The 17,795-nt window shown below is 43.1% G+C and overlaps 1 protein-coding gene across 2 annotated transcripts in view; it reads right to left on the bottom strand.

Annotated features, from left to right (window-relative positions):
• TP53INP2 (tumor protein p53 inducible nuclear protein 2) overlaps window positions 1-15,993 on the bottom strand; it is a 51,384-nt gene extending 35,391 nt beyond the window's left edge. The window contains exon 1 of one of the 2 annotated variants that reach the window (XM_077459142.1): window positions 15,836-15,993. The gene's annotated coding sequence lies outside the window, so the exon portion shown is untranslated. Of the gene's footprint in view, window positions 1-15,830 lie in introns of both variants that reach the window. The other variant, XM_077459143.1, reaches the window with a different exon arrangement.
• Window positions 15,994-17,795: the final 1,802 nt, after the last annotated feature.

Here is a 17,795-nt window from a genome sequence, read left to right on the forward strand (position 1 = left end):
ACTATATAGATCAGACCAAAATGAGGGACAAATGAGGGGGGGGGGGGAAGAGTGACAGAGGGACAAATCAAGGACAGGGACAGTCCCTTGAAATCAGGGACAGTTGGGAGCCATGATGTTAGAGATTCTAACCTTCTACAGATATTTGTCCCTCACTTTCTATTCCCCAGAGAGAGTATTAGCAGATATTGAGAGGACATTTTTCCAAACAGGAAAATATCAATACTGAGGTGGCTCCTTATGTACTATGAATGTAGCTTCCCTGTAAAAATGGAAAACGTAATTGTATAAATATAATTAAAATCATAATTAAAATCATTTCAAATACCAGTTTACACCTGCCACAATTATTTTTATATACATCATCACTAAGCTGACCAATTGTTCTCCATTAGTAATCAGAAAGCGCGGCCTATTTGTTTATAGGTGGCTCCAGAGCAACTAGATTGTTCCTACGTGAACAGCGATCTCCGTGTCTGAAGCCAACACCTTAAACACAATACACCTTGTATGAGATGTGTGCTAAACATTACAAGTATGCACTGACTGCACACAGCTGATCCCTGTGACAGCAGCTCTGGCCCCGCCCATTCAAAGACAGGTCTGTGGCTCAATTTGCAAAGCTAACAAACCAGGATAATGATTTTTACTTTCAAAATAAGAAAAACAAATTTTCAGCGGCGTCCAACAAAGTTTAAAAATAAAAGCTTGTTGTCCTTTTGTTCAAGTTTTGTGAATTGAGCCTATTATTTCCAAACTGACAACAAAGCCAATCTTTGTACATATAGGGACAGAGCTGGAGTTCAGTCGACTTGGAATGCACAACAAACTAACGAGATTACGAGCCTACCATTGCCGACATCTTATTCTCCAGATACTAGATAACTGCCTGTCATCCTGACACTCTGGCTTTAAAGTTAAACTCCACTTTTTTTGAAAAAATAAATAAATATCCCCCCTGGGTGATCTATGTACATTGCAGGGATTTTAACAAACTTGGTTGCCAATTTCTCCCTTTTGTTACTCTGCAGAAATAGCTGTTTGTCTGTGCCCATGTACAGAGTGAATTTGTATGGGAGTGATTTTATAATTATCAATCAGCCGCTGCCCCTGCAGGGTTCTAATGAGGAAATGTGCAGGCTCTGTATACCTTTAGATGTGATTTTCCTTTTGGGAGTATCTCACCAAAAATTACATTTTTGTTGTAGGGGGATGCTCAAAATCTGACTTGTATCTTAGTGCAGACCTCTAAAAGAATCATTGAGCCAATCACACAAGTAGGAAATGACATATCTAGGGGGCGTCCTGTACACCATCTGTGTACAGCAAGCCTTCGGGTAGTCATATTGCATTTTTTTTAAGAGCCAGTTCACACCATAGAGATGCATGCACATTTTTGACAGGTTTGTGATGCATTAATGGTGCGTTTTTTATGCAGTCCAGTGCATTTTTCCACTCCTTTTTGTTAACCTTAAGGAAATGGTGTTCAAGTACAGTCCAGTGCAGGAACAATGCAGCATATTCTACTTTTTTTTCTGGAACTGGAACGCACTGGAACTGCAAGCACTGGTGTGAACTATGCCATTGAAAACCATATAACCTACTTTCAATGCGTTTTTCATGCAGAAAAAAAATGCACTGAAATGTATGTGATGTGAGCTGGCCCTCAATTTATAATTTTCCTCAAAATACCCCATATAGGGTATATTGTTGGTAATGTGTGCCATACTGATCACTTCCAAGGATTGCATGTTAACTGCAATTGTCAGTTAACGCCACAAATGCTTGGTTGAGCTCCTGCAAACTATCAGGAGCTATACTATGGCCTCTTCATACATGTGCTTTCTCCAGTATGCTCATGTCACTTTATTTTCACAACTGTTCACGGTTTGATGGGAGCTGGCCTGCCACCTCAAATATTGTTCATCTGAACCTGAAGGGGGAGAAGCTGTACGCCCTAGCCGACTGTCTGGATCGAGTAGCCCCATTTGTTGAGGTAAGCCACTGTTGTGGCATTGTCCGAAAAAATTAATAAATAAATCAACAGGTCCCTCGCACGACCAATTGTTTGTGAAGCGACTAAAGCCTTTCCTACCGCAAACAGCTCCCTGACATTTGAAGGCTGGGCTGCCTCCTCTGGCCACCAGGCTCCCTGAGCCTGCCAGTCTTCTGACTGAGCTCCCCAACCCCACAGGCTGGCATCTGTGGTAATCTTTATTGGAGAATGCTGGGCCCAAGCCTTCCCTACCTGCAGAGGTTCTGCCCGTTCCCACCAGGACAGATTGAGAGAATCATCTACTGGAAGATATATGACCTGATCCAAAGAGGATTTTCTGTGATCCCAGAAGAAATGCCTGAAGGAACCTGGAATGCAATTGCTGCAGTCAAACCCAACAGCTCCATTATTTGGCAAAGGGAGGCCTGGGGAAGGCACCGGAAACTCTGCACTGAGAGAAGGATCTTCGAGACCTTCTCCTCTGGTAGAAAAATCTTTTGGGTGACTAAGTCTATCAGGTAGCCCAAAAAGACGGCTCTGGGAGGGAACCAGAGCAGACTTCTGCAGATTGACTTTCCAACCCAATCTTTGAAAGGTCTGCAGAACTACTTGTACATCCTAACCAAGGTTCTCTTTCTCTCGGGCAAAGATCAAAAAGTTGTCCAAGTACAGGACGATTCAGATCTTTTGTAAACTAAAAAAGGCCATGATTTCGGCCATGATCTTCGTAAAGAATCTCGGGGCTGCTGAGAGATCAAAAGGAAGGGCCTGAACTGCCAATGACGTGGGAAGTTTTTCGTGAGGATTGGGAATAGATATCTGGCCGTGTTAATAGTCTCCTCAATTTCTGACATGGACTCCTCATCAGACATAGAATCCGATTTCCCCCCCTCCTCCAGGTTAGAGAGTGCCCATGAACTCACAGTCTCTAACACTAAGGGAGGTAGAGACCTCACTGCGACAGAAGGGACCTAGGACACTGTCACAGCTGTTTAAGTGTAAGGACCTAACCCTCCTAATCTATCATTAAAGGACTGGAAGGAAGAAACCACTCCTTTCATGGAAACCATTAATTCCTTTACAGTAGAAACAGAATCAGCCCCTGCCACTGAAGAAATACAAGTATCACACAATAGTTTTCTACAGGTATCAGGAAGCTTAGATCTACAGTTCCCACATTTTCTCTTAACAGGTTTGTTGACATAGGAGAAAAAAAAAATCTAAATAAGAAAGGCATATAAACTGACATTTTCTCTCTAAATCCACCCCTGGCCCTAATAGCTCTTAATTAACTGTAGGAGAGGTACTAACCTTGGGGGTAGTACTGGACCCGGATGCAGTTGCTGGGTCAGTTTGAGCGAATGCTCCATCCTCAGGGCTCATAACAAGGAGGATTGAGCCAGTCAGGAAAGCGCTCTGTAGCTGCTGAACGTTGTCCTTTGGTAGTGCTGCAATTCTAGCAGCACATCCCCAGCAGCATGACATACCGAGCTGGTGTTCTGGCAGATAGTGTCCTGCCATCATATAGTGTCCGCCCCGTACTGCACAGAAGAAGCTTCGGAAAATCTCCGAAGATGAACGGCGCCTGTGCCGTGAGTGGAGGTGGTAGCCCCACCATCCAAGCGGACATAGGGTTGGGAAAATTAGAGATTAGAGAGCCAACTCTATGTCCACTTGGATGGTGGGGATAGAACCTGGGCTCACGGTGCAGGCGCCGTTCATCCTCGGTTATTTTTGGAATCTGTGTATGCTGTGTACTGTGCATGCGCAGTACACAGCAGACACTATCCGATGGGGGACCATATATGATAGGACACCGGTCCTTTAAATGAAAATGACTCGTGACCAGAAGTGCGTCACGCAACTCCCGACTCCGGCACAATCTTGCCGCATCATCAGAAGTGCAAAAGGAGAAATACACGAGGAACTGCTCCTCCGCTCCCCCAGGTACTCAGACGCCGGACAATCATGCTGGGGGGAGTGGCAGGTGCAAATGTATCCACAAAGGCAAGTAGCAACAAAAGAGTGAGCCCTTTTCAGACTACAAAAGCAGCAAATACTGCAGACATAGCCATAACCGGTCGGAGTTTACTGAAAAAGGGGGGGTCCGCTAACCACAGTCACCAGACCTAAAGAAAACACATAATGGTGCGTACTCCTGGAGGTCTGAAAACACAAAACAACTGAGGGTCAAAGGAGATGGAGGGGCTTTTCAAATTGTGCCTGGTTTGTGTTTACTGTAGAAGGTGAAGCCAATCATCTCTTAAGTAGCTGTCCTGGAAGATGAAGGGGGAAAACCTTCTATATATTTACTGGCCAAAAATGTATCAACAATCATGGAGTATGAAGAGCTTCTTTAATCAGATTATATGTAGGTAAATCCTCAAACCAAACCCTCAGTAAATTTTCTGGCTATGACAGGTGGAAATTTGATTGGGCATGGCTAGCTTTTAGCTGGCCATACACAGAGATCTGACTCCAGAATTAGCCTTCACTGGACAGACATCCATTATTCATTGCATCTCAGGCAACACCATATGGTTACCGCTATTCATTTTTAATATATCAGTTGGACAAAACTTCCCAGCCAGCTTGATTCCTTATATCCTTGAGATCAGTCTCCAAAGGCCTCATGGGGTATATTAATTATGTAAATTCTGCACAGCTGTTAAGCTGGTCACAGGCCTTAAGGGTCATACACACTGGCCTAAATATTGGGCTCAATAAATTTGGTTGGCCAGCTTCGGTTCAATAGAAGCCGGCCAACATTCGGCCCTTTTGTATGGCAGCTGGTCTGATGAAGGGGCAGTACAGAAAAGGGTCTGCTGATCGGCATCGGATCAGCACTTTCAGCCAATGGCTGAGAACGTTGATTGGTGTGTTCTGGCAAGGGGGCCGCCCCCCTAACAGAACACAATAGCTCAGTGGGTGAGATCCTTGTAGAGACATACCCCACTTTTAAGTACACAATGGGGTTTATTTACTAAAGCTAGAAAATGAAAAATCAGGCTTACTTCTGCATAGAAACCAATGAGCTTCTAATCCCAGCTTGTTCAATTAACCACTTCCCACCCGGCCAATGTACATATACGGCCAGGTGGGAGCTCTCCACTTCTGATAGGACGTTCAGGAACGTCCTTCAGGAGGGGGATCGCGCGTGCCCGCGCAGCGGCGCGATCCCGATGTGCTCGTGTCACCCGGACACGGCGCATCTCGGATCGGCAGGAGGGTTCTGTGATTGGCCCTCCTGATCCCATTACGGCCGTGTCCAATCACGGCCATCATGTGATGTAAACAAACAGCCGGTTGCTAGGCAATCGGCTCCTCCTCTCCTCACACAGAAGTCAGGCCGGCTGATGATCAGTGAGTATGAGCTGTTTTTACAGCTTTTTACTAACTGATCACCAGTCTAGTGTAAACACACATGTCACCACAATACACATGACACCACACATGTCCCCAAAACACACATGTCCCCAAATAATAAAAAGACATGTCCCCAAATAAACAAACACATGCCCCCCCACATATGTCCCACTAAATTCACATGTTCCAATGATTATCTGCACACATATGTACATGATCATTTGCGTACATATGTCCATAATTACACAAACCAATTATTATACACTTAACGGAATTTTTTTTTACCAAAAACATGTAGCAGAATACATTTTGGCTTAAATTTATGACAAAATTAGATTTTATTGGATTTCTTTTAAAAAAGAAAATATTGTTTTTTTTCCAAATTTCCGCTTTTTTTGCGCTTATATCGCAAAAAATAAAAAACGGAGTCGTGAATAAATACCACCAAAATAAAGCTCTATTTGTACGAACAAAATGATAAAAATTTCATTTGGGTACAGTGTAGCATGACTGCGCAATTGTCATTGAAAGTGCTAGAGCGATGAAAGCTGAAAATTGGGCTGGGAAGGAAGGGGGCGAAAGTGCCCTGTATTGTAGTGGTTAAGCTTTGGTAATAAAACCTGGAAGCTCATTGGTTTCTATGCAGAAGTGAGCCTGATTTTTCACTTTCCAGCTTTAAAGTGGTTGTAAACCCATCTGGAAAAAAAAAAAAAAAGCAACCTGCAAGGCAAAGGCATAATGAGCTAGTATGCATACAGATAGAGTGTACTATTATCTAATTATACAATCTCCATACAATCTCTTTAAAATTTACCAACAACTTAAAAAGGGGCGGCCAAAACAGTCTATGCAATTAATATCTAATCAGGAAGGCTCTCATGTTGTATAGTAAACCTAAAGGAGGTTGAACAATCAGATTGCAATAGCAATGCCAACTCTAAACCCCAGCAGCCTCTTAGAGGGGTGTCCAACCTATATAACACCCAACTGCTGGAACTATCCTGTTTGCTCCAATAGGCAGTACAAATACAATGACATAAGGTTATAGGCCAGATGCTTTTTGTGAGATATTGAGGATGAGTTACTAAAGGCAAATAGACTGTGCACTCTTCAAGGGCATTTGCTCCAGAACTTAGTAAATGAGTAGAAGCTCTGCTGACTTCCATCATCCAATCACGTGCAAGCAACAATGCTGTTTTTTTTTTCCTTGCATGTGATTGGGTATTCTTTGCAAAGTCAAGTTTCATCTCATTTACTAAGCTCTGGAGAAAATGTCACTGCAAAGTGCACTGTCTCTTTGCCTTTAGTAAATCAACCTCCCTGAGTCATCTACTCATAGTCCACCCTATACAATCAAGCCTAATACAAAGATATGGTTGCACATTTGCACCTTAAAGCGGAACTAAAGTCTCCATACTTATCTATCCAATGATCCGGCATCTTCTCCTGGGTGCCAGTCTTGAGGCCTCTTCATTGACCAGTGGGGGATGATGTCACACATGTGCAGGAGGCCGTAATCCTGGCACTCGGAGAGATGCCGGGCACTGTAAGGTGGGCCGTGCCTGCCTGATCGCAGTTTTTTTACAGTGGGAGTTTAGTTTCCGCTTTAAGACATATGTACAAAAGCATGAGCAAAGCTTTGCAAATTAGCCCCCCTGAAGTTGCTACCATGCACCAAACATTTGCCCCCTTCGACTGTTGTGATCTTTGGCTGCAAAAAGTATTGTAGCTGCTTTCAGCAACAGGTGCCTTTTATTAATAGAGCAAATATTTCTCTGGAAAGGTGTTTATATTGTGACTTGTCCTGTGTACCTTTAGCATTATACAAATTACTAAATTGGTATCAAAACACAAAATAACAATTTTCAAGGGTGTCTGATGGAAATACTTTAATCACTTGCCACCCACACATGTAAAAAGTATGTGCAAAGTTCAAATCTTGGTTGCAATGGCCAAAACTTTGTCTTCTCCACGGCCTGTTTAGGATCAGCAGAGATACAAAGTATCAACAAAAGAGACACCAACAAGGAACAACCTGTAGCCACACGAATGTTGCAGAATTTGCAGCTTATCAGAGGCCTTGAATAGCGATAGAGTCACTGTACTTTACTTCAAGTCGAACATCCGATTGCCACATCTACAGGACTGAATATTTGTCCTATGTGTGAAGAGGGATAGAAGTTAACACTTTCAGGCCTGGTTCACACTAATGCGGCAAGCGCGATGGAGCAAATGTCGTATTAGAAGTCGCACCCCATACAGTGCAATGGAACCATTGTAATCGGTGCAAATTGAGTAGTGCGAATCAGTGCCACTTTTAATCCGACTTTGGTCCGACTTGCATTAACTTCTGTTAAAGAAGTCGCATGCAAGTTGTGGAATTGGCTTCAAAGTCGCATGACTTTGAAGCCACATCAGAGTGAACTGAGTGATCTGAAGCACTTAAAGTGGTTGTGCACCCTGCACAACCACTTTTACCTACATGTAAACCTATATTAAGGCTTACCTGTAGGTGCTTGAAATATCTCCTAAACCTCCACGGTTTAGGAGATATTTACTAAAAAGGCGATCACATTGGCACATGCGTCCTTTAGAAAGGGCACATCCTGCTGTTTCTATTATGGGTTATGCACGGGAGTGACGTCACGCGACTCCGGCCAGTCACAGAGCCAGAGTTCGCAGCCCCGGAAGGAAGAGGGGCGAAGATGGAAGCTCCCTGCTCATGGGGACAACGACAACAACGCTGGCTTCTGTGTCAGGTAAACGACACATAATGGGCTACTATGCCATTCATATTAGCCCATTATGCTTTACCTTTGCAGGGAAATAAAGAGGTACTAAAACCCATCAGGGTTTACTTCCTCTTTAAAGTGTTACTAAACCCACAGCAGCAAAATCAGTCTAAATGCAGTGAAACATGCTTGTTATACTCACTGTGGAACCTAAGGGGTTAATCCTCTGCATTGTGTAAAAAAGGATGTTTGATCCTGTCTTCTCTGTCCCTCCCCTTCTTCCACAATCCCTAATCTGCTGATAAAACAGAGACTAAAAGATAAACTGCACATGCTCCATTTTGTGTATATTGCTGAAGAATTTTTTTCTTCTTCCTGGGAGACTGCATGTGATCAGCACAGGGCCAATCAGCACTGTCCAGACAGAGGGTCAGGGGTCCTGCAGCCTCATAGGACAGTCAGAGGTGAATGAAAACTCATCCTACAAGCTTTAATCAGACACTAACAGATGTCACAAAACTGCTATATACTGCTGATAAAAAAAAAACTGTTATTTAGCAGTTTATATTTAATAAAATAATTGCATTTCTGTGTACTGTAGGAGACCGGATATAGTGAATGTAGGATCCTGGGTTTAGGAACACTTTAAGCTTTCGACACTAGGATTTAAAATCATAATTAAGGATTTCCATTATATTCAGTGGTGCCCATTCACACCTGATGGCAGCGTCACCTGAAGCTCTCAGACTTCTTTTTAGCATTTGTTTTGACTCAACTAAATTTCAATAGGAGATTCTGAAAAACAAATTTTCTTTTGTGCATTTCCTTGCCTAATAACTAGCTTCTCATTATTAATAATAATAATAATAATAATAATAATAATAATAATGGTCAAAAACGCCAGTACAAATGCTCAAAGTATGAAAAATTACCAAAGACACTCAGCTCAAGTGTGAATGGAGCCTTATATAGTGGAGCAGTGGGGATAGCAGTCAAACTTTATTGCCTTTGTGGCCTGTGATCAGCAGAAATACAAAGGGGGTTATTTACTAAAGGAAAATCCACTTTACATTGCAAGTGCACTTAGAAGTAAAGTCGCTGTAGATCTGAGGGGGACATGTAAGGAAAATAAAAAACAGCATTTTAGCTTGCACATGATTGGATGATAAAATCAGCAGAGCTTCCACTCATTTCAGATCTACCCCTTAGATTTAGAGCGACTGCACTTCCAAGTGCACTTGCAGTGCAAAGTGGATTTGCCTTTCGTAAATAACCCCCAATGAATCAAAAATAGAGACACCAGCAAGGAACAACCTGTAACCTCTCAAGTGTTGCAAACTTTTTGTCTCGTCTGAGGCTATGGTGAAAAGCTACAGAGCTACATGTCAATGTCTGATTGCAATTAGAATATACTATCCTATAGAAATGGCTATGTGTGAAAAGGCTCTAAGGTAAATACCTTTAAGTGGTCCCAGTGAAGTGTCTGGTCTCAGGTGATACACAGAGATTAAACAAATTCTCTTATATAAGTTTTACCTGCAGTCTTCTCTTCTCTACATCTCTTCAAAGTGCTAAATGTATAAGCTTGTCTGAGAGTTCAGAAAAAAGGGGGAGGAGAACTGAGGTTCCACTCTGCAGAGTTCAGGGAGGAGAGCTCCAAGAGCTGATTGGAGGGAAGAGATGCACCACCTTCACACAGCACATAGGAACAGAGATGAGGCTGTCAATCAGTTGGAGGTCCCTCCCCATCAACATTTTTTTCTTGGTGTCAGGAAAACTTGTCAGAAGTAATTCATGTTGACAGCAGAGGAATAAAGCAGCAGGCAGAAATGACACTTAGACCCCGTTCACACCAAAGGCGTTTTGCAGGCGCTATAGCGTTAGAAATAGCACCTGCAATCCGCCCTAAAACAGCTGCACCATTGTCTGTAGTGTGAAAGCCCCGAGGGCTTTTCACAGTGCGCTGGCAGGACTTCAGGAAAAGTCCTGCCAGCAGCTTCTTTGGAGCGGTGAAGGAGCAGTGTGTTTACCACTCCTCCACCGCTGCTTCCCATTGAAATCAATGGGGCAGCGCTGTAATACCACCGGCAAACCGCTGCATTGCTGACGTTTTCAACCCTTTCTCAGCCACTAGCGGGGGTAAAAGCACCCAGCTAGCGGCTGAAATGCGCCGCAAATCCAACAGTAAAACGCCACTAAAAATAGCGGCTTTTTACCGCCGATGATAAAAATAGCGGCATTTTATTGCCGACGCAATGGGCAGCGTGGTGTAAAAGGGGTCTTAGTGCTCTTAATTTACCTATGTACACACTATAGAGGGGTATGCTTTGTTCACATTTCATATCTGAGGTTTACAAAAGCTTTAAGGCCCCGTTAAAACCTTGAGCTATTTGAAGCTCCTTCAAGAGTGTTTTAACGCTCAACACTAGTATTGCCATTATACTGAATGTGCCCTTTCACATCTGAGTGTAGTGCCCCTTGAAGACAGCAGCTCAAAAAAGTAGATGAGCTTCTTCTAGATCAGTTGACTGTTTTTTGCCCCAGTAGACTTCAATGGGAGGTTCTGAAAGGCATGTGTATTTATCTGGTAGATTTAAATGGGGTTGATTTACAAAAGCTGGAGAGTGCAAAATCAGGTGTAGCTCTTCATGGAAACCAATTATCTTCCAGGTTTTTTTGTCAAAGCTTAATTGAAGAAGCTAAAGTTAGAAGCTGATTGGCTACCATGCACAACTGCACCAAATTGTGCACTCTCCAGTTTTAGTAACTCAAGCCGTTTCAAGTTATAAGATAAGTTGCAGCAGTATGCAGCTTCAGTCACCCCCCGGTATAATTTTTTTAGAGCGGAGGTTGGCTCTCTTGTAATAGCAATCAGAGCAGCTTATTAGCTGCTCGATTGCTATTACAAGCAGCCGGAAGGGACACCCCCCTTCTGCCGTGGCTCTCTCGAGCTCGCCCTTCCCACCGAGAAGACCCAAGCAACCAGCCGGTGATTCCCCCGAAAGACCGGACAGCTAAGCAAAGTCGGGATTGACTTTGATAACGGTACACCTGAAGAGATGACATAACATCACTTCCGGTTTACTCGGAAACCATCGGTGCCAGTTTTTAAAAATCAAAAGCATTCAGAAACACCAATTTTTTAATGCTTTTAAGTGCAAAAGGAGTTTGAGGTCTTTTAGACCTCAGATCTCTCCATAAAGAGGACCTGTCACATGCCTATTGCTGTCTACAAGGATGTTTACATTCCACGTGACAGCAATAAAAGTGCTTAAAAAAAAAAAAAAAATGAAAGCAACAGTGTAAAAATAAAATAAATAATAAAAAAAAAATTTAAGTGCCCTCGTTCTTCCGTGCTCGCACAAAAAGACGAAAGCGCTTGTCGGTCCTGCGCGCACACAAACAGTGATTGTCCCACGCATGTGAGGTATCACCGCGAACGTCACATCATGGACAGTAATTCTATCACTAGACCTTCTCTGTATATCTAAAGTGGTAAAATATAAAGGCTTTGAAATTGTTGCCTATGGATAGTAAAAATCGACATTGTTTGGTGCCGCTGCACTGGCGTGCGCAATTTTAAAGCGGCTTAAATGGGACAAATTTAAATGCGGGGTGGGAGTACAATTTTTGTCCTGCCTAAGGCAACACAAAATACACCACTGGCAATGGGAGTAAAAGACCCTGGGCTCAGAGGGAAGGGCCAGAGGACCAATGGAAAGGGCCCTAGGACCGATGGAAAGGGCCCTGACAGTCAAGGGGCCTTTAATGGTTTCTTGCACCTGTGCCCTGAAGCTTCTTGTTACGTCTCTGACCTGTAGCCTCACAAGTGTTGCAGAATTTGCATCTTGTCAGAGGCCACCATGAAAAGGTACAGAAAACATATAGAGTGCCATGTTCCTTAAGTTAAACCTCAGATCACCACATCTATAGAATAGAATATCTGTGCTGCAATATGTGAATAGGATGAAAGGTAAACACCTTTATATAGCAGATCAGCAGGAATATCGGTCACAACATTGTCCCCTCCACAGCCTATATATGATCAGCAGGAGATACAAAGTATCAAGAATAAAGACATGGAACCACCTGCAGTCACACAAGTGTTGCAGAACTTTCAAGGCCACCATGAAAAGCTACAAAGTGACATGTCCCCAGGGTTGAACCTCAGATCACCACATCTATATGATAGAATATCCGTGTTGCAGTGTGTGAATAGGATGAAAGCTAATCACCTATATTTAGCAAAGCAGTGGGGGTATCGGCCAAAGCGTTGTCTCTCCCATAGCCTATATATGATCAGCATAGATACAATGAAACCAGGAACAGCCTGTAGTCACACAAGTGCTGCAGAACTGGTTTCATCAGAGGCCACCATGAAAAGCAAAAACAACATGTCCTTCGGGTTGAACCTCAGATCGCCATATCTATACAATAGAATGTCTAAGTTGCAATGCCTAAACACCTATATTTAGCAGAGTAGTGGGAAAATTGGTCAAAATTTGTCCCTTTCGTAGCCTATAAATATTCAATGGAACCAGTAACAACCTGTAGTCATACAAGTTTTGCAGAATTTGTGTTTCATCAGTGGGCACCATGAAAAGCTACAGTGACATGTCCCCAAGGTTGAACATCTGATCAGCATATCTATAGGATAGAATATCTCTGTGTTGCAACGTAAGGATGAAAGGTAAACACCTTTATAAAGTGGAGCAGCAGGGCCTCTCAAGTGTTGCAGAATTTTCATCTTGTCAGAGGCCACCATGAAAAGCTACAGTGACATGTACCCCAGGTTGAACATCTGATCATCAGATCGATACGATAACAATATCTGTGTTGCAATGTGTGAATGGAATGAAAGGTAAACACCTAGATTTAGCAGAGCAGTGGAGATATCTGTAAAAAACGTTGTCCCCTTCATAGCCCATATATGATCAGCATAGATACAATGGAACCAGGAACAACCTGTAGTCACACAAGTGTTGCAGAACTTGTGTTTCATCACAAGAGGCCACCATGAAAAGCTACACTGACATGTCCTCCAGGTTGAACATCTGATCAGCCCATCTGTAGTATAGAATATCCGTGTTGCAAAGCAAGGATGAAAGGTAAACACCTTTTTATAGCGGAGCAGCAGGGATATTCTCATTACATCCTTGCAGTTCAACAGAGGACAGTCTGAGAAAGCGTGACGCTCAATGTCATATGTAAATCGGCCCAGCGTCACCGGGTGCATCCATGTGAAAAATAAGACGGGTGAAATTCTTGCACACTAGGAGACTTAACGTGGCATATTTAGAATGACTGTGTACATTAATGGAGCAGACAGTAAATACGTCCCTAGCAGGTTTCCCCGCCGCTTCGTCTTATGGTTACCTATAATATATCCGGTTATTCCGTATTCCCAGGCTCCTCCCACTGATCTCCTGTGCCGTTCCACATAAGTTTTTTTTTTTTTTTCCCCTTTAACACTCTTTAGAGCTTAAAGGCACATTTCCAAGAAGGGATTAATCTTTCATGATGAAACTCCAAATATAAAAGATAAGTGCTGTTCATTAAATCTGACCTAAATATTTTATCAGTCACAGATCCTAATAATTAAATGGCACATAGTCATCTAAGTGAAAGAGCACAATATGGGGACAGCCTAGGGCCAGAGGATATTAACCCCTAGGTGACCAGCAAGCGTACATCTTGACGTTTAAGCAAATCTGTGCCGACTTATTAGGCTCGGGCCGCCATCCCCACACAAGACACCTGACAATAATTCCCATTTCCATAGAAGGACTAAAAATTCGAGCACAATTCCCCTGCAGAGGACACCCCACCCCCTGCGTAGAGCATCCCAGCTTTCAGCAGACACGGGATTATGGATTTGCATATTGACAGAGCAAGCTAGGCAGAAGGAGGGGGGGAGGGAAGCAAGGACGGTTATTAACACATCAACCCAATAAGTTATCGTCTATATGAAATCACAAGCTGGTCAACCCCCCCCCCCCTCCCCCCTTCTGCATTATAGAGGGGCCTAATAGGAGGAGGGGGATCCCTGACAAGGGAGCAGGATACACAGAGCTCACTCAGGGAGAAGGAGGAGAAACCAGGAGGAGGAAGAGGAGGAGAAGGAGGGGGGGGGGAGAGGTACAGATGGAGGAACGAAGATGAAGAACTACACAGGGAAGAGAGGACAGGAAGAGACAGCAGGACCAGGATATGGAGAAGGAAAACAAGGGAGGCAGCACAGAGATCTGCCAAGAGAGCAAGAGGACAACAAACGCTGGTCATCAAGGATAGGGAATTCAATACAAACAGAAACAAAAAAAAAAAAAAAGACTCAAAGTCAACAAGAAGATCTGGAGTCACTGGACATTAATAGAACACTAGTTAAGTCTAAGTGATTAAGGCAGATGTGAAATCAATTTTTAATAAAACAAAGATAACTAAAAAGGGGGTTATTTACTAAAACTACACGGTGCAGAATCAGGTGCAGTTTAGCATAGAAACCAATCAGCTTCCAGGTTTTATTGTCAAAGCTTAATTGAACAAGCTAAAGTTAGAAGCTGATTGGCTACTATGCACATCTGCACCAGATTCTGAGTGCTCCAGTTTTAGTAAAACTCCCCCAAAGTGCCCCCATGTATTTCCCTTCTTTTGTAATACAGGAAGGATATACAACCTGTCCCTATAGGTATTCCCTTCTTCAATAATACAGAAAGGATATACATGATTACCACCTGTCCCCATGTATAAGGGACAATCATGGGGACACGAGTGATCTCTTTTTTGCTAATAGTGATGTCATGGTTTCCCCTGTATCGTCTTTATTTTAAAAAAAAGGACATGGTTTCCCTGTGTCCCCTTGTATACAGGACATACATGGGGATACGGTTTGTTATCGCTGACATTTAGCAATTGTGATATCATTGTGTCCCCGTGTATATCCCTCCATCATGTTTAATAATAAAGGATATAATTACTGTGTCCCCATGTATACAGGAGGAACATGGGGACATTGTCACCTGATTTTTAGCAATTGTGGTGCCCTAGTTGTCCCCATGTATATCCCTTTATCCTCCTATTGTCCCTTTGCATACAAGACATATATGGGGACAGTTTTTTTTATCACTGATGCCATGGTGTCCCCAAGCATATCCGCCTATCCTTAATAACAAGGAAAGGATACACACGGGGACACAATTGTGACATGTATAAGGGATATACATGGGGCCATCTTGATATCTTTGTCATCATGTCCCCGTGTATATCCGTTATACATGGGGACACGGTAATCGCCCCTCCTCCTCCCTCTTGTATATTTGTTCTGTGTTGTCTTGGATCCACACAAAGCCTGGATCATCCTATGGATACAAAGGCACCTCTTCTGTCCACCCCTCCCCCGCACTGGCAATCCACCATCACCTATGACATCTGTCCCCAGCAGGTGACATCATAGAGCAGGGGGTGATGACAGCCTGCCTTTATGGTGTGTAGGATGGTGTCTGATCCTGGACAGGTCCAGTGACCTCCAGATTGGGGGAGGGGGGAGCTGTGACCTCCAGGCTGGTGTGATATTGGGGGGGGGTCACAGCTCTCCAGGGGGACAACAAGACTTATTCACCATGGATAGTTAACCATTGTCCTGCTGGACACAACAAAGAGCAGCCACCCCTGACCCCTGTGATAGAAGGAATGCAGTGTACAGGTCACAGAGAGAGGAGGAAGGCTGGAGGTGCATTTACCTTACCGTGCAGCAGAGGATACAGAGCGAGCCTGTCCTAGAGTCGCTATACAGAAGCCCGGCTTGAGGTAGGTGCAGAGTGCGGGGTACGGCTCAGCCTCTGCCGGCTCATCTCACTGCTCAACAATCAGCCTTCAACAGCTGACGGCTACGTCACCCGACCACTCCCCCGCCCGTGGCGTCACCTTCTGCAGTGTAAATTGTTGAAAGAGGGGGCGGGGCTAGGGCTAAAAAGAGCTGGTATTGTAATCCCGGGTGACGTCATGGGGGGGAGCGTCCACTACACTTTGTATGATCCCATAGCATCCAATGTACACCTATACATTCCACTGTACTCCTATACAATCCACTGTACTCCTATACATTCCACTGTACTCCTATACAATCCACTGTACACCTATACAATCCACTGTACACCTATACATTCCACTGTACTCCTATACAATCCACTGTACACCTATACAATCCACTGTACTCCTATACAATCCACTGTACACCTATACAATCCACTGTACTCCTATACATTCCACTGTACTCCTATACAATCCACTGTACTCCTATACATTCCACTGAACTCCTATACAATCCACTGTACACCTATACAATCCACTGTACACCTATACAATCCACTGTACTCCTATACAATCCACTGTACTCCTATACAATCCACTGTACACCTATACATTCCACTGTACACCTATACATTCCACTGTACTCCTATACAATCCACTGTACACCCATACATTCCACTGAACTCCTATACAATCCACTGTACACCTATACATTCCACTGTACACCTATACAATCCACTGTACTCCTATACAATCCACTGTACTCCTATACAATCCACTGTACTCCTATACATTTCATTGAACTCCTATACAATCCACTGTACACCTATACATTCCAATGTACTGCTATACAATCCAATGTACACCTATACATTCCAATGTACTCCTATACAATCCAATGTACACCTATACAATCCAATGTACTCCTATACAATCCACTGTACTCCTATACAATCCACTGTACTCCTATACAATCCATTGTATGCCTATACAATCCAATGTATTCCTATACAATCCACTGTACACCTATACAATCCAATGTATTCCTATACAATCCACTGTACACCTATACAATCCACTCCAATGTATTCCTATACAATCCACTGTACTCCTATACAATCCACTGTATTCCTATACAATCCATTGTATTCCTATACAATCCACTGTACACCTATACAATCCACTGTATTCCTATACAATCCAATATACACCCATACAATCCACTGTACACCTATACAATCCACTATATTCCTGTACAATCCACTATATTCCTATACAATCCACTGTACTCCAATACAATCCAATGTATTCCTATACAACCCAATGCACACCTATACATTCCACTGTACTCCTATACAATCCAATGTATTCCTATACAATCCAATGCACACCTATACAAGCCACTGCACACCTATATAATTCAATGTACACCTATGCAATCCACTGTACTTCTATACAATCCAATGTACACTTATACATCCCACTGTACTCCTATAGAATCCAATGTACAATTATACATTCCACTGTACTCCTATAGAATCCAATGTACACCCATACAATCCACTGTACTGCTATACAATCCACTGTGCTCCTATAGAATCCACTGTACTTCTATACAGTCCAATGTACACCTATATAAGCCACTGCACACCTATAGAATGCAGTGTACTCTTATATTATCCACTGTACTCCTATAATATACAATATACTCCTGTAGAGTATCATGTACTCCTATAGAATCCAATATATGTCTATAAAATACCATGTACCATTCTGTATAATCCTTTACAATTTACCATACACCTAGAAAATCCAATATGTTCCTACAGAATCCACTGTAGTCCTATAGAATGTACTATGCTCCTGTAGAGCTCCTGTCCTATGCGCCTATAGAA

Source organism: Lithobates pipiens, unplaced genomic scaffold (assembly GCF_037356315.1).
Source record: "Lithobates pipiens isolate NorthernLeopardFrog02 unplaced genomic scaffold, aLitPip1_a1.2 Scaffold_28, whole genome shotgun sequence".
Lineage (NCBI taxonomy): Eukaryota > Metazoa > Chordata > Amphibia > Anura > Ranidae > Lithobates > Lithobates pipiens.